Raw genomic sequence first — 22145 nt, forward strand, 5'->3', positions numbered from 1 at the left:
ATGTTCTGGCCCAACAACTGGACACTGATGCGAAATGCATGCAAGCTCGTGCGGCCGTTTGAGGAGGTGACCAACCTGGTGAGTCGCAGTGAAGACACCATCAGCGACTTGATCCCGTACGCTTACTTCCTGGAACATGTCATATATAGAGTGGTGGATCAAGCTGTGGAGGAGTGTGAAGAGGGACAGTTATGGGAGGAAGCGTTGTGGGATAAATTCTCATCAGAACCAGATGTTTCCTCAACACCTGTGGCAGCACAGAGGGGGAGGAAGAGGAGGAAGAGTCATGTGGGGAAGATGAGTCAGACTCGGATGATGAGGAAGGTGTTTCTTTGGAGGAGGAGGAGGTGGCGGCAGCAGAAGAACAACCGCAGCAGGCGTCGCAGGGGGCTTGTGCTGCTCAACGTTCCCGTGGTATTGTTCGTGGCTGGGGGAGGGGGGGGGACTTACCTGACGTCACTGAGGAAGAGCAAAAGGAGATGGATAGTACGTCTGGATCCAACTTTGTGCAGATGGCATCTTTCATGCTGTCCAGCCTGTTGAGAGACCCCGGTATAAAAAAACTCAAGGGGAATGAGCTGTACTGGGTGGCCATGCTACTAGACCCTCGGTATAGGCACAATGTGGCGGACATATTACCAAGTCACCTGAAGGCAGAAAGGATGCAGCACTTGCAGAACAAGCTGGCAACTATGCTTTACAATGCGTTTAAGGGTGATGTCACAGCACAACGCAATAGAGGTACCACTGCCAGTAAAGCTTCTCCCATGTCCACGCAGGGAGCAATCTTATGGTGATGTCGGACATGTGGTCATTCTTTAGTCAAACGCCTCACCTTAGCCCTTCCGGATCCACCCTCCACCAACACCTGGACCAGCAGGTAGCCGACTACCTGGCCTTAAGTGAAGATGTAGACGCTTTGAGCAGCGATGAACCCTTGGACTACTGGGTGCGCAGGCTTGACCTGTGGCCAGAGCTGTCCCAATTTGCCATCCAACTTCTGTCTTGCCCTGCCTCAAGCGTCCTATCAGAAAGGTCCTTCAGCACAGCTGCAGGCATTGTCACTGAGAAGAGAAGTCGCCTAAGTCACAAAAGTGTTCAGTACCTCACCTTTATCAAAATGAATGAGGCATGGATCCCAAAGGCCTAATGCCCGCCCCAAGACTCCGTCCAAGAAGCCCGTCCCCACTCATAGCATCTCTGCCTGCACGCCGTGTGACTGCCTGCCCCAAGACTAAGTCGCTCCCCACACAGCACCTCTGCCCGCAGGCTGCTTGACTGCCTTCTCCGCCACCACCAACAGGGTCCAGGACTCCAGGTGGATTCATGAATTTTTAAGGCTGCTGCTAGCAGTGGCCGCTATACTTATTTTTCTGGTGTGTGTACATGCCTGCCTAATTTTTCTGGCTGCACTGCAGCTGCAACAACAAAACAAAAGACATGTACATGTGTCAATTCCCCTTTGTGATCATTACCTTGCCGCAGTGAAGGGGCTTGTGTATCACAATGAAGCAATGACCGCTGGCTGTATGAGTGTCTCCGGGGGGAGGGGGGGGCACACCCACGATAATAAGGTCGTTGCTTCATTGTGGACAGACCAAAGTTGATCAGCTGGACAGTCACTGTTCTGTCATTCAGCTACATCAGCCCAGCGACCATATGGGCTGGAAAGCCGCCATCACCTGCACTCTCGTCATGGTGCGCACCAGTCCAGCATGGCTGTCACTACACAAACAGCTGTTTGCAGTCACTGCATACCTTTCACTGCATCTGTGACTGCACATTGTATTATACTGTCAGTACATACCTTTCACTGAAGCCTATGACAGCTGATCACGCTGATTGGCTGGGAGAGAGGGAGGGAGGGAGCAGGGAATAAATATTAAAAAAATTGTCATTTTTATAAAAAAAATACATAAATACTTATTAAAAAAATATAAACATGGAGGGGGGGGGGGGTGATCAGACCCCACCAACAGAAAGCTGTGTTGGTGGGGGGAAAAGGGGGGGGATCACTCATGTGCTGTGTTGTGCAGCCCTGCAGCTTGGCCTTAAAGCTGCAGTGGCCATTTTAGTAAAGATGTGCCTGGTCTTTAGGGGGGTTTACCACTGTGGTCCTCAAGTGAGTAAAGATATGGCACCAGGCACTGATTCTACTTTCAACCTTGACAACTGCTAATATAACCTACTTCCAACCAACCACCCTTTTTTCCAGCTCAAACTCACCCAAAACAATTGAAAAACAAATATATAAATCAAAGAATGCAATGAATACAAACTTAAAGAGCTAAATTAACAAAAATGGTTTAACTTTTTTTTAAAGACACCTTTATTGAACCTCCTGGCTGACCTTCAATGTTTTTCCATATATAACTGCATGGTTCAGGCTAATTGAAAAACTATACCTACACATATTTTAAGGAAGGACACATTCTTTTTTGTTATTTTGTTTTGTTAATTGCAATATTATGCCCCATATAAATGAACACACGTGGAGAGTGTTAACTTTGATATCCATTGCTGCTACCAGATTGCTTACCCTGCAGCCAACAAATAATAATAAGAAAAATGTTTGCCCATTGTCAATGTTTAGCTTTCCTTCCTTTATTTTTTATATTTATTTTTATTTTTTTGGTGGTTAGGGTAGAGCATCAGACTAAGACATGCTAGTAGACTAAGACATGTTAGTACTGTTTGTTAAAGTGACACCAGCTAAAGCTCATATATGTGAAAAACTAGATACCTGTACGTGCACATTTTTCCTTTTTTTAACAACATTTTTATTTTAGTGCCATTTGTTTTTATTTTTTTGGCTGCTATAGTTATTCTCCAGAGGCCCCAAAAACCTTACCAGAATTTTTAGTACATTGACTGCAATAGTTTTCAGATTCAAGAACTTTTGAATACCAAACATTCTCACCTGGTGCCACACTGCACACAAAAGGGGAAGGGGTACAATTAAGCCTTGCATTAAAATACATTTACTGAGACAATCAGGACAATACTTCAAACACAGAACAAGGACATTTGGGGAAAAAAAAGTACAAAGAAAACCCAGAGACAATATAAGTCAAATTCAGACTGGCATTGCTATGTAAGATCGCTTTCAAAATGTAACTGTATTCAAAAACCAAATGCATTTCTGAAGCGCAACCCAAACACAAAAGTGATGTCTGTTCAAATAAATTCTTGAACGGTTTTCATTTAAATTCACCTTTTAAAGAAAAAATATTGTAGCCACTCGCCAATCATTTCTTATTAAAAATGCATCTTCAAGTGTTCCTTAAGTAAACATGTTTCAATCATTTACAGTAAAGTAAAAATTAAATGCATTTATGTAACTCAGTCATACTAGCTAGCAAAGTAATATGGTTTGAGCAGAAATTCCAGTATTAAACTTTCTGAGCATCTGACTCATGTGTGGAGAGAAATGAGTAGTAACTATTATTAAAATCAGGAGTGCCTCTTTTATAAACCAAATCTTCCCTCAGAATCCACAGTGAGGTTATGTGTAGTTCTTTGTTGCCATCTGTGAATTAGTCATAGGCATTGCAATTAACTTGCCCTTCTGGGACAATAAGTCATTACAGGAAGAGATGTAGACAGAAAGTGATTATTTTGTTTACCACTTTAGTCCCAAGGTCTCTAATCTTAGGAAAAAAAAAAAAAACAAGCACCTACGGCACTCTGATTAAAATACATTTGAGATAGCAGCATCACAATTAAATCTTATATGGTATGAGCTGGTTACCTGGCTGGCCTTTATCCCTCTTGTGCTATGCTGTTCTCTATTCACCTCTTATGATGCCTAGTCATGTTTCCCAATTTTTTGTTACCTATACTTTCAGCTTTTGGTTTTAGGGAACACGATAATGAAGGAAATGAGTGTGGTCTAGCCAGTTGGTTAGCTCATATTATCTACAGTAACTACTATTATTCTGTTAGTTTTGAACACCATCGAAAGAGCCGGGTCCAGGATGACACCTAGGGAGCGGGCTTGGGGGGCAGGGTGGATGGTAGTGTTGTTGATCATGACATGTATATCTAGGAGAGGTGCAGCTGTGCAGGGAGTGAATATCAAAAGCAAAGTCTTGTCCAGATTGCGCTTCAGGGACCTGGCGGCCATCCAGAAGGAAATGGATGCAAGCCAGGCGGAGGCCTTGACTATGGTGGAGGAGGAAATTCAGCCTGCCACTATGATGGGAGTGAAGGAAGTAAGGGGTGGGAAAGAAGCGGGAGTGGGCTGAGGGGAAGAGGAGAGGGCGATTCAGTGGATGAGAGATATACCCTCCTGATAGTGGTAATTTTGTTGATAAAGTGGTTAGACAGGTCATGGGCTAAGAGGATGGAAGTTGGGGGGAGGGGTGGGGTTGAGTAGGGCACCAAAGTTGGCAAGACGACATGGGTTGGAAGCTTGGGCAGAGATCAGACTAGTGAAGTATTTCTGCTTGTTACCAGCGAGGTCAATATGGTACACCTGCAATTTGGTCAGAAAGGTACGTCTGCAATGAGATGCAAATGATTTCCCCTTATATAAAATTGTATGCAAATATTATGTATTTTGAACTTGGACCAATAAAAATTAACAGGAAATTATTCTGCTTGGTACAATTTAAAGCTGTATACCATTTACATAAAATGTGAACGCAAGGAGAAACTATTTGTATCTTATTGATCACCACTAATTTCTATACATGACTAGAGTTGGGCCGAACGGTTCGCCTGCGAATGGTTCCATGCGAACTTCAGTGGTTCGCGTTCGCGTCCCGCATGCGAACTTTTGCGGAAGTTCGGTTCGCCCCATAATGCACCATGAGGGTCAACTTTGACCCTCTACATCACAGTCAGCAGGCCCAGTGTAGCCAATTAGGCTACACTAGCCCCTGGAGCCACTCCCCCCCCTTATAAAAGGCAGGCAGCGGCGGCCATTACGCTCACTCGTGTGCCTGCGTTAGTGAGAGTAGGGCGAGCTGCTGCAGACTGTCTCTCATAGGGAAAGATTAGTTAGGCTTAGCTTGTTCCTGGCTGCATACCTGTTCTGTTCAGTGAACCTGCCACTGCATACCTGTTCTGTGAACCCACCACTGCATACCTGTACTGTGAACCCACCACTGCATACCTGTACTGTGAACCCACCACTGCATACCTGTTCTGTGAACCCACCACTGCATACCTGTTCAGTGAACCTGCCACTGCATACCTGTTCTGTGAACCCACCACTGCATACCTGTTCAGTGAACCCACCACTGCATACCTGTTCAGTGAACCTGCCACTGCATACCTGTTCTGTGAACCCACCACTGCATACCTGTTCTGTGAACCCACCACTGCATACCTGTTCAGTGAACCCACCACTGCATACCTGTTCTGTGAACCCACCACTGCATACCTGTTCAGTGAACCCACCACTCCATACCTGTTCTGTGAACCCACCACTGCATACCTGTTCTGTGAACCCACCACTGCATACCTGTTCTGTGAACCCACCACTGCATACCTGTTCTGTGAACCCACCACTGCATACCTGTTCTGTGAACCCACCACTGCTTACCTGTTCAGTGAACCCACCACTGCATACCTGTTCAGTGAACCTGCCACTGCATACCTGTTTTGTGAACCCACCACTGCATACCTGTTCTGTGAACCCACCACTGCATACCTGTTCAGTGAACCCACCACTGCATACCTGTTCTGTGAACCCACCACTGCATACCTGTTCTGTGAACCCGCCACTGTATACCTGTTCTGTTCAGTGAACCCGCCACTGTATACCTGTTCTGTTCAGTGAACCCGCCACTGTATACCTGTTCAGTGAACCTGCCACTGCATACCGGTTCTGTGAACCCGCCACTGCATACCTGTTGTGTTCAGTGAACCCGCCACTGTATACCTGTTCAGTGAACCTGCCACTGCATACCTGTTCTGTGAACCCGCCACTGTATTCCTGTTCAGTGAACCCGCCACTGCAGTCACTACACAAACAGCTGTTTGCGGTGTGTTACACGGTGAGTTTGGTGTGTCAGTGTGAAGGACTTTTGGCGTGTATCCCACTCCGCCATGCCCCCCTCCAGGTGTTAGACCCCTTGAAACATCTTTTCCATCACTTTTGTGGCCAGCATAATTTTTTTTTTTCAAAGTTCGCATCCCCATTGAAGTCTATTGCGGTTCGTGAACTTTAACGCGAACTGAACCTTCCGCGGAAGTTCGCGAACCCGGTTCGCGAACCTAAAATCGGAGGTTCGGCCCAACTCTATACATGACATGATTTTTATGAAATATTATTGTTGAGGTGCATATAAGCGCATATGCTAACAGAAGAGCATCTTCCTCACAGGAAATGCTAAATAGGATTTGTCTGCCAGAAGGACTCAATCTTTTCTTTATTCCTTTGAAATTTGTATTTTTCAGTTTGCCAAGGTTGATGCAGAGTAACATGAAAAATGTCCCCTAGTAGCTAAGAAACAACATTTGTAATAAAACCTGTCATTTTATAAATCCACAATTGGCTGTAAATTCAAATGGAAAGATATTTTTTAATATCATGAAAGTAACCCCCGAACAATATGTAGCACTGAAATAAGCTAGATCATTACAGCTAGAGTTACATTTCAATACTTCCATTGTAGAATTTATGACATCATGTCAGTACCTATTCAGTAAGAAGTCCTTGGGGAAGACTCCCGAACACTGCAGGGTGGCCTCTTGAGTCTGTCCCTGTGGCTGCAGCTCTTGAGCATTTTGAGTCCAACAGGAGAAAAGCGCTATACAAATGTTCAGATTCAGATAAGTATCTAAAAATTACCAGAACCTGAACAATATTTCTACTCTACAGTAAGTGTTCAGATTATACACAATAGCCACAAATCTTTGATGTGCTTTTATGCTCTTTGGCTCATACGGATTTTAGTACTGAAAGACATTTGTTGAATGGAGACAGGGATAATAAAAAACAATAAAGCGGGTTTATCTGTATTAAACAGTCTATAACTAATCAGATTAACCACTTTCCACTATAACGCTGTAAATACGTTTGGTGTACAAACAGGCTCCACTTGTGGAATAATATTGTTGAATAACATCCACTTAATAATGCTGGGTACACACAATGAGATTTTCTGGCAGATTTCCTGCCAGAGCAATTATTTCCAGCATGTCCGATCAGATTTCCGATCGATTTTCCTCTCGATTTTCCATAGAAATCAGATCAGACATACTGGAAATAATTGATCTGGCCAGAAATCTGCCAGAAAATCTCACTGTGCGTACCTACCATAAAATCTCTAGGGGTTGATTCAATAATATTTGAAAAGTATTTGATACAAGGAGAGTTAATTAGCTAAATATATTTTATCAAAATGTTTTCAAGAAGTGCAATGACATACTGTGCATGTGTTGATATCATCATTTCTATAAAATAAATTTGACTAATTAGCTCTCATAGTATCACATACAGAATGGCTAAATAGAATAGTTTAACCATTCTGAAGAAACAAAATGTTGGACCTCAAGGCTTTAGACATCATTTTTTGTTTGCCTTGAACCTGAACTTCATAAGTCACTCTAGTCTACGCCATGAGAGGCCTAGAGACCACAAAGAATTACAAATAAGAAAAAGGCAAATGATGCAACATTTCATTGTATTTAAAAACATTTAAGCAGTATCAAGTATTTACTGCAAGACAAAAAGAATAGAATGTAGAAGAATAAGCACAACATGCGTGGTTAGAAATCTCCTAAAATGGTGATTTGTTTCACACATGAGAGCCTGGAGTAGCCTATAATTACACTCATGCACAATAGTATGTTAACATAATATAATTCATATATATATATATATATATATATATATATATATATATATATATATATATATATATATATATATATATATATACAGTTGTGTTCAAAATTATTCAACCCCCAATGCTGTAGAGGGTTTTAGGGAATTTAGTGTACATTTGTAATTGTGTTCAGAATGAAATCTTACAAGGACTATTTACTGGTGTGTTTACAAACATGGTGAAGTCAAGAGAATGGTCCAGGAAGACAAGAGATGAGGTGATTTCTCTTCACAGGAAGGGCAATGGCTATAAGAAGATTGCAAAGATGTTAAACATACTAAGAGACACCATAGGAAGCATCATTCACAAATTCAAGGCAAAGGGCACTGTTGAAACGCTACCTGGTCGTGGCAGAAAGAAAATGCTGACTTCGACTGCTGTGCGTTACCTGAAGCACAAAGTGTGACTGCTGAGGAACTGAAAAAATATTTGTCAGATGCGGGTACTGAAGTTTCAGCTCAGACAATAAGGCGCACACTGCGTAATGAAGGCCTCCATGCCAGAACTCCCAGGCGCACCCCCTTGCTGTCTCCAAAGTATAAGAAGAGTTGACTGCAGTGTGCCAAAAGTCATGTGGACAAACAACAAAAGTTTTGGGATAGTGTTCTCTGGACTGATGAAACAAAATTAGAACTTTTTGGGCCCATGGATCAATGCTATGATTGGAGGAGGAAGAACAAGGCCTATGAAGAAAAGAACACCTTGCCTACTGTGAAGCATGGCAGGGAGGGGGGGAGGTCAATCATGCTTTTGGTCTGTTTTGCTTCTGCAGGTACAGGGAAGCTTCAGCGTGTGCAAGGTACCATGAATTCTCTTCAGTACCAGGAGATATTAGATAAAAATGTGATGCAGTCCGTCACAAACCTGAGGCTTTGGAGACGTTGGACCTTTCAACAGGACAATGGCCTCAATTCACTAAGATCATGCTGGAGATAATAAGGCAAGAGAAAACTTACCTCCACAGAGTAAGAGAGTTATCTTATCTCTTCATTCCTTACGTTACCTCTTCTGTAGTTAATTTACCTCCTCTGTAGTTAAGTTACCTCCTCTGTAGTTATTTTCACACGCAGTTAATGAACAGCCTGTCTTTAACTCTGGAGTTATTTTAAGGATTAAAGAGTTAACTTAAAGACAGAAGAGTTAACTTTAGGTTTGCCTGAGGTAAAATGTTTCCTGAATACTACATGCCTTATCACCATGGTAACAACTCTAGAAGAGTTATTAAAGACAGGAGATAAGCTTAGTGAATTGAGGAAATTGATCCCAAGCATACCTCCAAGTCCACTAAAGCATGGTTGCAGATTAAAGGCAGAAATATTTTGGACTGGCCATTGCAGTCACCAGACCTAAATCCGATTGAGAACCTCTGGTGGGACTTAAAGAAAGCAGTTGCAGCGCACAAGCCTAACAATGTGACTAAACTGGAGGCTTTTGACCATGAAGAATGGGCTAAGATACCCGTAGATCGCTGCAAGACACTTGTGTCAAGCTATGCTTCACGTTTAAAAGCTGTTATAACTGGAAAAGGATGTTGTACTAAGTACTAAGAATGAATGTCACTTGGGGGTTGAATAAAACTGATAATGCTGTGAGCACAGAAAAGACATTTGTGGTTATGTAATGATCTGCTCTGCTGTCTGCACAGGCAGACTGCTGTTTGACCATTTTTTAGGTCTTAATGCTACAGGTCTCTGGAAAATAGACCTGTCTTCACTTTGCAAGTTTCAGAGTTGCTCTGCTGGTGAGGAATTTGCATACACTTCTCATGCAAATTGCTTAGCTGTTTTCTCTGATGGCTTGCAGTATAAAAAACATTTCCTTGCTGGTCATGATGGTTTGTTCCTGCTACCTTGCCTGGAGTCTCAGCCCTCTGCTCATTGTTGGTTATTATTGCTAGCTTAGAGTAGAAAACCCTTTGGGAGTGCTCCCTGCATTCCTGTTTAGTGCAGTCAGGATTGTGTATATTTGTACTGCCTATTCTGTCGTGTCTTGTTCTTGCAATTGCGCTGTTGCTAGCGGTTGGTGGTAGCGAATCGTTTTGCCTGTTGGGATCGCACTTGCTCTTGCAGAGGAGCAGTGGATCCAATCTGACTTGCTCCTTCTGTCTGTCTCGTCTGGTACGAACGCTTGCTGTAGGCTCGGTGAGGTAACCTCTTTTTGTGCAGATAGCGCTCCACAATGATAGTTGGATAGGAAGTAGAAGGTCCCCTTTAGGACCACACTCACCCTCTCAGATGGACCACTGTCAGACTGGTCATAAGCGTGTAAACGATCATCCAGGTGGAAATGAATGAAGTCCTCTATCTGTTGTCCAGATCTGTTGTCTGTTATCCAGGTCCAGGTGATAGCGTTCCCAATATAGTTAGGTGGCTCCACTGATGTTTAGGCCTCTGTGCTCCTCAAGAAGGATACGGGATTTCAAAGTACCTGGTAAGTCGTACCCCGTCCAGCCACCCTCTGGTCTTCATGAGTGTCGCGAGTGCCAGGCTAAGGTCACAGACAGGCATAGAATAGGTGATCTCTATTGGACCTCCTTAGCTATGCATAAGAATAGTGAATAAAAAAAAAAAAAAAAAAAAAAACTGGGCTGGTGCACACGCTTCTGTTCTGAGCACTTTGAAAAGTGATTGACTAAAGTACTTGAATGGGATGGATCACATCAGAGCAATGTGGTTTTCTCCCAAACACAAGTCCTGCATCATTTCTGTGCTTTTCTGAGGTGATTCAGCCTCGATGTTAATTACAGGAAAGTGGAAAATTGCTCTGAAAAGCACTAGAACAGAAATTTACCAAGCGTTTTTGTTACAGAAGCTGTTCAGTTCTAGCTCTACTGTGACAAAAAATAAACACTACACCAAAACGCTCCAAAAATTGCTAGGCATGATAAGAAAATTGATAGGCACATGCCTAGAAAAATCACTTCAAAAAGTGCTAAGCGTTTGTGATTACGGTAGCCATTTTTTTATTCACTATTCTTATGCATAGCTAAGGAGGTCCAATAGACATCACCTATTCTATGCCTGTCTGTGACCTTAGCCTGGCACTCGCGACACTCATGAAGACCAGAGGGTGGCTGGACGGGGTACGACTTACCAGGTACTTTGAAATCCTGTATCCTTCTTGAGGAGCACAGAGGCCTAAACATCAGTGGAGCCACCTAACTATATTGGGGACGCTATCACCTGGACCTGGATAACAGACAACAGATCTGGACAACAGATAGAGGACTTCATTCATTTCCACCTGGATGATCGTTTACACGCTTATGACCAGTCTGACAGGGGTCCAACTGAGAGGGTGAGTGCAGTCCTAAAGGGGACCTTCTACTTCCTATCCAACTATCATTGTGGAGCGCTATCTACACAAAGAGACTTTATAGAAGGGACTTGCTACATCACATAGAAAAGCGCATACATAGAGACTATCCACCAAGTTTGAACTATTCAGTTTATTGGAGCAATTTGAACTGTCTATACTTTGATAATTGCAGCGCTATTTGACACATTGACATCGGTGAGATAACCGTCTAGCAAGCGTTCGCGTTCTCTATTTCGTGTTTGTGTTACATTGGTTAGTTAGGGTGGCACGCTTATCACTAGGCACCTAACGCGTGGTGATTGTGTCTTAAACGCGTTCGCAGTTGCGAATGAGTGCGGTGTTCGCTTTTAGCTAGCGTTTGTTATTTTCCTTGATGTTCTGATCGTTGTTATTTGCTATGTCTTTCTTGCTACACTTGTGCTCTGTCTAATTCGGTCTTGTGTCACTTTTGGCAATCGCCACTTTTGCGATTGCGTTCCCACTTCGGTTCCGTTGTTGTGTGTTCACCGTCGCTGGGTGGCGACTAGATTGGTGGACACACATACATTCTGTCTCTGTGCTCTCTCTCTCTTTAAGGGCTATCTTGCCCTGCATTGCTTCAACTCATACAATTCCCATCTGGCATCTGTGGCTGTGCAGAGGCTGTGTTCGTCTGCACTCCACAGCTCCATCTGCCGGTGGGAATTGCCCTCTACAAGTGCATTGCACCCAAGCTGGGTTCTGTCAAATTACACGCTTGTGGAGGATTTCCGTAGCGTCAGCGCGCATCTTGTGCGCTGACCATGGAAATAATTCCCCAATCGTTACAGGTTATTTCATTATAAATGTTATGTTATATTTGTCTGACTTACAAGTGCCTCTTTGATTTAATTGTAAACAAGATGACTGAAATGATCAAAATCAATGTCAAACTGGCCAAAACACTCAATTTCAATTGAGTTGAATAATTTTGAACACAACTGTATGTATATATATATATATATATATATATATATATATATATATATATATATATACATATATATATATATATATATATATATATATATATATATACAAATATATCAATAGTAGATTGACATAATACATGTCAAGGTCAGGGCTGAATTTAGCACTAGGCACTGTTGCCACAAGCCTACAGATGCCATGTGCTACAGAGCAGCGCATTGCACACCTTACGAGTCAATGGTCCCCAGTACTCGCCAGAACATCGCTGCCACCCTGCTCTGCATCTGGCACTGAAACATGTGCTCCCCAGCACTGCCGCCCAGTCTGCAAGTAAAGCTCAGATGCCGCCCAGTACTTCAGTGCATTTGGCATTGCAGCCGTTGCAACTAGGGGGAGGGTGAGCACGGCACAGTCAGGAAGTTACAGAGTGTGGCCACTGCTTTCTCCCTGGCTGGGCTGGAGACAGGCTTGGAAAGGGAAACAGGCCTTATGCTGCAGAGAGAGTGAGGGATGCTTTCCTCCCCTCGATAGAAGTTCAACGCTGCCTGTGGTGAGGAATTTTTTCTCCCTAACTGCTTGAATGTACGGAGGTGTGGAAGAGGGGAGGGGGAGGGTGTGTGTGTGTGTGTGTGTGTGTGTGTGTCAGTGTCAGTGTATATGTGCGCTCTGTGTGAACAATGTGTGTGTGTACAGTGTGTGCATGTGCGTGTGTGTGTATGCGTGTGTGTGTCTGTGTGTGTGTGTTTGTCTGTGTGTGCGTGTGTGTGTGTGTGTGTGTGTGTACATTATGTGTGTGTGTGTGTGTGTGTGTGTGTACAACATGTGTATGTATGTGTCAGAGTATGTATGTCATAGGTTTTTTTTAAAAGGCATGCCACTTCCTGGTGTGGGTGAGGAAGAGAGTATTGCCTAGGTCAGGGACTACTTGAGAGAAGTGCCCCATGGAAGTTAGCAGGGAGGGTATTCTATAAGAGGTACACTTTATTGGGGTAGGGGTGCCTTATATAGGCAGCAAGCATGCTTTTTTAAGGTGGCGCGAAAAACTATCCCTGCTTCCAGTCACCTATGCATGTTCATAGGCATACGCTGGCAGGTCCCCTTGCACCTTTTGCTCAATCCCTGCTGTGTGCCCTCTTCTGCTTTATTAAAGCCTGTATTTGCAGCGGTATGGGTAATGCTCTCATACACAAATGTGGGTGACACACACTTTAATAAAGCCCAAGAGGACACACACAGTAGTCATAGAGCAAGAGGCGCACTGAGACAGGCCAGCCAGCATTTGCCTGTTTACATGCGCTTGTGACTAGCAGCTGAGCAGTGCGTCGTGCACCACCCTGTACTTTATAAAGGCAGGCGGGGGGGGGGGGGGGTGTTGTCCAGGCCACAGTCAGGTTGTATAAGGTATAATGAGACTACAGACAGGCAATGCAATGGCGTATGTATAGTCCCCACTACTTCTGTGACTGCAGTGGGGCCTGGGGACTAAACTTGCATACACACCTGTGACAGATGTCACCCGTCGGGGATTGAGACTCAATCCCTAGGGTGACATCGCTGGGCGGGGCTGATCAGGCATGAAATCATCTGTATAGCTGATGACACAGTCTGTTGCTATTATTATTTACTTTTTATATAGCCGAAATCTTCCGCAGCACAGAGTATACAAATCAGTTAATCTCAGCGCATGGCTCTGAGAGCCGAGCGCCAAAGCTGGGTGCCATCATAGCAGCAATGCTATGATGCGTACCCCACATAGCAGAAATTTGGGGCTCTTGCGGCTGCCAGTCCCCGAATTACATCTCCCTCCTAGTTGCGTATAGTATATGCCGCCTGTGAGTTTAGCGGCAGTAGGGAGAGCCGTCATTCGGCTCTCCCCGCACCGAACTGAACGGCACCAAAATAATATGTACTCCAGAGTATGTATTGTCTTGTCACTAACTGTCCCATCAGAGGGGCTCATAATCTAATCCCATAGTCATATGCCTATGTATGTATCGTGTAGCGTATGTATTGTGGTCTACAGCCAATTTAGGGGGAAGACAATTAACTTATCTGTATATTTTTGGGATAAACCAATTTTTGTGAGGCTGATTTTCGTGGGAGAGGGGGGGGGGGTTGGAGTGATCACCTGTATGCAGGTAAGTAATTAACCCTGAGGGGAACCTCCCCTCCATTTCCGAATATATATTTATATATATATATATATATATATATATATATATATATATATATATATATATATATATATATATATACATATATATATATATATATATATACATACATATATATGGGGACCTGATGCTAGTCCAAACTACTATGTTTTTAACACAAATCTGAAAAGGTTAGCTGCATGCTCCTTTCAGGTGTGTAATTCAGACACTACTGCAGTCAAATAAGTCAGCAAGACTGCCGGGCAACTGATATTGTTTAAAAGGAAATAAATATGGCAGCCTCCATATACTTCTCACTCCAGGTTCCCTGACATGACAGGCTCTTTCTTTTATACAGGAAGTACTCTTTTAAAAGTTTTCTTCCAGGACATACATTTTCATTTTATCTAAATGGTAATAACTTTTCACCACTTTTAACTTTTCAGTTAACTTTATTAACTTTGATCAAACATACTGGATTTTTACATGCAGCATTGTTTATATACAGTATGGTATGTCTTGTTTGCAGCATGATATACTGTAACTTTCTATTCTGTTTGCAGGCTTTAATAATAATTTTTTAAAATGATAGCTAGACGAATATAGAATCCTGTTCAACAGTGTCACCTAGTGGTTTTCACTAATAGTGCAAGCATATTCAGAATAACTTTGTGCTACATGTAAAACTGAGCATCAATAACCCCATTCACACTACAGCGTTTTGCCGCGATTTCGTCAAATGAAACCCTATGGGCCCGTTCTTGGGCGATTTGCGCTAATCAACGCAACTCACCCAAAAATGGGCAAAAACGCCAAATGCAAACACGTAGCCTGCACCATTTTCAGGCAATTTCCAGGTGATCGCGTTTCAGTGCTATAGAAGCGCAAAACGCGATCGCGCCAAAATCGCCGCAGTATTCAGTGATTTTTCCATGTGAAATCACGGAAAAATAACTCCTGCAAAGCGCCAGCAAAAATTGCCAGCGTTTTGAAAACACAGGTGTGAATAGAGCCTTAGACTTACAAGACTTTGTAATGCACACATCATGCACAACTCAAAACCATGCCAAAAAGACACATATTTTATGGAGTAGATGATAAAACACAAGGCTATAAAACAGGAGGCGGAGAGTTCAGAGGTAGAGACAGAGCCGTGGAGAGGGAGAAGAATGAGAAGGGTAAGAAGCAGAGAGAGCTTGCAGGGAACAGGAGGCAAACAGCAGAGTGTGACTTCACCTGGGGTCATCCAGACACCATGCCCAGTCACTTCTAGCATTACCAGACTGGCAACACAGTATATTTATTGTGGAATTATTACTGTGTGTCTGTCTGCTCCTGATAGTACCAAAGCCATCTGCATCCTGTGCTCTAAGTGACTTAGTGTGGGAAGACCAACACCCACGTAGGAACAATTTTGATTCAACTGAAATAGAGGGGAAGTCAAAGCAGAAGTCAGGCTCCTCGTGTTCCACCTTCTGGCTTGTCCTCTCCATAGTTTCCAATTGTCCTCCATTCCACCTTCTAGCCTGCCTGCATCATAGTCATCCACTCATAGTCAGCTTTTCATCATGCACATGTATGAGCAGAAAAAATCATGTCACCAACTAATCTCTTTGCCCAATACCTGACTGCTGTCTTGTCAGAACTGGTAGCCCATAGTGATAGCTGAACATCGCAACTTTGCATTCGCAAACACGTCTACAAAATAACTAAGAAAATTGGTGAACTGGAAATTAGAGGTGAGCCCCATTGAGTTAAATGACAGGCAAACATCAAAAACCTTCAGGGCATCTCTGAAGCCAGAATTTCTTTGAAAAAGGTGTACAAAGTGTACAAAAATCTTGACAGTGGCATGGTGAAGGGGGGTCAAGGGCAAAAATGTTCCACCAAAAATACATATTTTATGCACAGGCTTTTATGTTTAAATGCCAAAAATCACATACAGGTTCAAGGTTTTTCAAATAAAGGTCTTTAGAATAGCTGCCGTGTATGCCTGCCTAAAAATAGTTAAATGCAGCTAGTGTTTTAAGGTGGCCACTAACAGTCCAATTTCTAATGAAAAATCATTAGAGCGATCAGAAATTCTGATCGGATTGGTTGAAAATAATCTCAACTGATGGGCACAATCGATTATGAACGATTATAAAAATAGTTGTCCGATTTTTGTCAAACCAAAATTTGGATTTTCTTGATTGGTTGTTATAGATAGGAAGCAAAGATTGATTTTTTTGATGGTGTAGTGAACGATTTTTCTTCCGTTCCGATCAAAATTTGTGATCGCTCAAACGATTTTCCCTAGAAATTGGACCATTAGTGGCCACCTTATGATGTCTGAAAAATGTAGCATTTATCTGCCTAAACATTTTAAATTGCAGCCACAGTATGTGAGGTCTGAAAAATTGGTAAATTACCTGCCTAAGACATTGTTCTTGCGGCCACGCCAGAGGCGTGAAAAATTGGGCAATAACCTGCTTAATAAATATTTGAATTTCAGCCTCTGTATGATACAGAGGTCTTAAATATTTAGCAATTACCTGCTGAATAAATATTTAACCAGGTGAGGACCACAGGTTTACACCCCCTAGAGACCAGGCTATTTTTTACAATCCAGCACTCTGCAGCTTTAACAGTTTGCACGACCATACAACTTAGCACACAAATTAATCTTACCTTCTTTTCTTCACTCAAATAGGCCTTTCTGTTGGTGGTCTCTGATCGCTGCTGTGATCGTAAGGTTTTTTTATTTTAAAAAAGAGCCTTTTTAAAAAAAAAATGTCTATAGTTATCTCTCCCTTCCCCCTACCCACCCTAAATTGGCTCTAGGCTACAATCCATACTTTTAACATACTCTCATAGACATCAGCCTATGAGAGGGATTTGATTGTGAGATTTGATTGTGAGCAGCTCGGAGGGACAGCTAAGTGTCCCCTGTACAGCGCTGCGCTAGATCGCAGCGCTGTACAAATGTAAAGAAAGGGTTTTTTTCCCTCCTCTTTCTAAAGCCTGTCAGCCGCGATTGCAGCTGGGAGGCTAATCACAGAGCTCTGCTCCATGTCTCTGCAGGGAACGATTGTGCATACGTGCCTTCCCTGCTAATCCCCACCCACCACTCTTGACGCTGATCAGTGTTCAGGCGGTCCTGGGGCTGCCACCCTTACAGCGTTAGGCGGTCGGGAGCGGGTTACATTTCAGCCTCTGTTTGAGACAGAAGACAGAAAAATTGGGCAATTACCAGCCACATAAATATTTGAATTTCAGCCTCTGTATGAGAAAGAGGTCTGAAGTAATTGGCATGATCCAGGGAAACTATAATATAATTTTTTTTTGTGTACAGCCAACTGAAATAGGACCAAATTACATACTTTGTGCAGTACTCGTGGTGGTGCAGGATAGCTGTGCCTGTGGCCATGACAGACATGATGCCTGGAGCAACTGGCATGTGCCAGGTTAATAATGCGTAACAAGCATATTACACATCAGAGCTGTAACCCTCTAAGATCTATGTCACGTTAATTTTTATAAATGATAAGTAATCAACACTGCTGTGTGCTAGGCTTGTCTGTCCCGATCCCTCCAGCTGCACTGAACATTCATTTGGATAGGACACTTGATGCGAGGCAAGCCAAAAGCTCGATGGTAAATTGTGACAGCTCAGGCCATTGATCAAGCCTGCACACCCAGAAGTTCAGAGGTTCTTTCGCTTCTCAGAGTGTCCACTGTGATTGTTAACCAAAAGTATGTGGGTACCTCTTTATTGAGGCGTTCTCTGAGGTTGGTTCCAAATGCATCCTGCTTAGGCATTGTACAGAAGAAGGACTTCCTATGGGTCATGATTGGCACATCACCATCAGCAGCAGTTACTGTTGGCACCTCTTTCGTACCTCATCTGTTGGCACATCTGTTGGCACCTCTTGGGTGCCTCATCTGTCTCAACTTGGTATGGAAGTTCTTAATTTTGGCCACCCTCTGTGATTGTGGTAGCATCTTTGTTTGTACCAAGGATCTAATAAGGTTGCTACCTGGTACAGGTCCATGTCCTTCATGGTTTTGAAATGGGGATCTTTCCTCAGACACGTCAGCATGAACTGCTCCATTCTTATGAGGTTTTGAGGGAGAGAACTCCAGCTCTTCTTCCTCATCCAGGGAAATATCCTCCACCATATTTGTTCCCCCAGTCAAAGGCAAGACCATGGTCCCACAAAGGTGAGAAGCCCCCAGGGAAGCCTGATCTTCTTGCTCTTCCTCACCACCACAGCCACCATTCTCCTCCTCTGGCTGACATCCAGACTCCTCCCTCTGCCCATGTGAAGCCAATGACATTGCACCCTCCCCCCTTTAATTTGTGAAAGCGTGAACTTTTCCTCCTGTTCACGCTCCTGCTCATCCACTGCCTGCTCAAGGAACCATTACATGGCAAGCTCCAGAAAAAGATATACAGCATGATGTCACTGATGCTACCTTCACTGCGACTGACCAGATTAGTGGTCTCCTTGAAAGGATGCATCAGTCTGCAGGTGTTACATATGAGCACCCATTGCCTCAGGTAAAAATACCCCATCTCCCCAGAGATGATCTTACTAGCCAGTGCACAGAGGTACTTATTCACTGTACATTTCTGCTGGTACAACTGATCCAACATCGAAGACACAGCAGAGGAAGGAGAAGGAGTAGGAGAAGAAGAGGCTGCCCTGCAAGCAAGCTGTGGCGGTGCCACTAACTCCACTTTACAGCTTTACAGTCCTTTCCTCACTGTCACCACCATGTTTACCCAGTGGGCAAAGAAGGTTATGTACCTTCACTGCCTGTGTTTGAGTTGTCTGTGGTCAGATGGATCTTAACATCCACACTGTGTGTCAGGTTGGTTGACCTGCTGCTGCTGCACATGCTGGTACAGGTCTGGAATGCCCATCTGCGAAAAGTATCTTCTTATAGGTAGGGATGCTCATTTGGATTCCGCGTAAATACAATTTCTGAAATTCCGATCGGAAATTGCATTTCCGCATCGGAATGCGGAAATCGGTATTGCAAGTGCGGTACAGTGGAAAGTACCTATAAGTAGGGATGGTCAGAAATGCCAATTTCCGATTCCGCGGTAAATCCGCATTCCGCCTTTGCCAATTACCGATTCTGCTTTCCGTTAGCAATTTCCGCATTCCGATGCGGAATTTCCGCCGGAAATCGCGGAAATTCCACCCGACTTTAACATTGATTTTATCAAGAATTATAAGGTCTTTTTGAAAACTTGTGCATCTTGTTCAGAAGATTCCGTTTAATAAACCCTGCAAATTTGGTATTTCTAGGACTTAAGTGGGCTTTGCTATCAACCACTAAAGTCAGCGGATTTTTACTGTAATGAAAAATGCAGAAAATCTGCATCTACCTATTTTCTGCATTTTAATTACAGTAAAAATCCACCAACTTTAGCGGTTAATAGCAAAGCCCCCGTAAGTCCTAGAAACACCAAATTTTCAGGGTTTATTGAACAGAATCTTCTGAACAAGATGCAAAAACATTTTTCAAAAAGACCTTATAGTTTTTGAGAAAATCGATGTTAAAGTCGCACAGAATTTCCACAATTTCCGGCGGAAATTCCGCATCGGAATGCGGAAATTGCTAACGGAAAGCAGAATCGGTAATTGGCAAAGGCGGAATGCGGATTTACCGCGGAATCGGAAATTGGCATTTCCGACCATCCCTACTTATAGGTACTTTCCACTGTAGTGCTGGAAAAAAAAATGTCAAACTTCCACATTAGACATCACAACTGCTCTAAAATATAGGCTGTTGGCAAACTTTTATATCTTTTAGTATAATATACAGAGGTGCCAATAGAGTAAAAATAGTACCAGACGAGCAAAGGCGCCACACTCGTCTACGCAAGGACATTGTTGCTCCTGCCTGTATACATATATCTTTTCTTGCCTGGTGAAGTGGGCTTGGGACCCGTGAAACGCGTTGCAAATTGTTTTTATTGGCAGTATTCATTAAATCAACAATTTTGTACTTTATGCAAATTGGTACTTGTGTTTCTTGTGGGATGTGTGAGTCCACCCTTACCACCCACATATTTTATTGAATTTTAAGTGGTACTATTTTTACTCTATTGGCGCCTCTGCATATTATACTACAATTTGATCCACCTGGTGGATGGGTGTTGACACCCTCATTTTTTTTCTTCTACGGAGAGCGACTTTTTAACCTGAGCGGGGACAGGTCTAATCTCCTCGTCTGTGATTGAAGTGGTTGCCCTGTACCGGCAACCCAGACTTGTGAGTATAATTCCAATCCTTCTCATCATTCTATGTCACTTATACAACATGAATACACTATCGGGGGCTCTCGATTGTCTTTTTTTCTTGTTGTTCTTTTTGTTTTATATCTTTTAGCTTTAAATGTACTGGCTGCGGATTGTAAATATGAAATATGGTAAAATATGGCAGCATAGGGAGCCATGCCATGTTTACTGCATTGAGACTCAGTTCTTTTAAAATCTATTCTGATAGTCTACTCACTGTTATGGCTCAGTATTCTTCTCGATTGTGCTTCTTTTATAAAGCTATGAAAATGGTTGTGCTAATCTATATAACTTTATAATTTAGCAAACCTATCATGGGAGCCTAAGACAAATAACAATGATCAATGGTAACCAGATGGAAGCAGTAAAATCAAATAGCAATATAAAGTAAGTTGTTATAATGTTAACCAATGTTAAATATAGAGTTTATATGATGGCAAATAAAGACAATGACCTGTATCTACTGCAAGCTTTGTCAAAAACATCATAAAAGTCTGACAATTTTACATTATGCAAAGCATTGCTGAGTCCAGGTGTTCTCAAATTACAGTTGCCTTTAGCCGTAATTGATATTCTTGCATTACTGTTTTTTTAATGACACTGGCAGCGTTAACTTTTATAACTTCGTTTGGGCTGTGAGACTTTTATGTCTAAAGATATATTCCTTTTGAGGACAAGTTTTCCAGAGATATGCTCTATACACTGTGGAAGTAAGATGCACAGCATATGGAACAGAACTTTACTCTGGCAAACGCATCTAGTATGCTGGGGAGGAAAACCTAAAAGGAGAAGAGACTACTGTATATGGAAGGTGCTATTTTTTTTAAGCTATGGGATATTAAAATCTAACTCCTCAACTCAAAAATAGAAAAAGAAGCAGAAGAGGTATGCAGATTAGGTGTTCTGACTCTACTGGCAGATTGCTTGCTGTAGGTAGAGGACTCAAATTATTAATGTCAAAAATATAATCAGGCAGCTGTGATTTTTCTAAGCAGAAAAGGAGAGAAAGGGAGGGAGTAAAATAGATCACAATACAACATTCAGGATTGTTCCTAAATTAAGTTTCCTTCAACTCTTTAAAGAATATACAGAAAGAAGATTTCCATCAAAGTTTTCTCAAAAAACAGCATCTTGCAAACTAAGCCAGGATACTGATTTATTTGAAATATAATGAAATATATGAATGAAATGAAATAATGAAATATAGTAAATGTGTACTATAGGCATCCGGAAACAATCTATGAAAGAAGGAATAGGGTTGAGCCACAGCTGCCTTGCAGAAGGGGAAAACAAATTCTATAAACAGATGTTTCCGTTTTGATTTATATGACATGCCCCTGTTCAACTTTCTAGTAAGGCCACATCTGGAATATGGAATTCAGTTCTGCACCACATTACAGGAAAGATATTGCAGTTTTAGAGCAGGTGCAGAGATAAGCAATACAATTCTCATCTCTCAGGGATGGAAGTTCTCTCTTACCAAGAAAGGATCGATAAACTGGCTTTATTTAGTCTGGAAAAAGGGCACCTTAAAAGGAGATCTAATTAACATGTATAAATATGTCAGAGGAAATATAAAAGCTTGGCGGA

The sequence above is a fragment of the Hyperolius riggenbachi genome, chromosome 1 (assembly GCF_040937935.1).
Source record: "Hyperolius riggenbachi isolate aHypRig1 chromosome 1, aHypRig1.pri, whole genome shotgun sequence".
NCBI lineage: Eukaryota > Metazoa > Chordata > Amphibia > Anura > Hyperoliidae > Hyperolius > Hyperolius riggenbachi.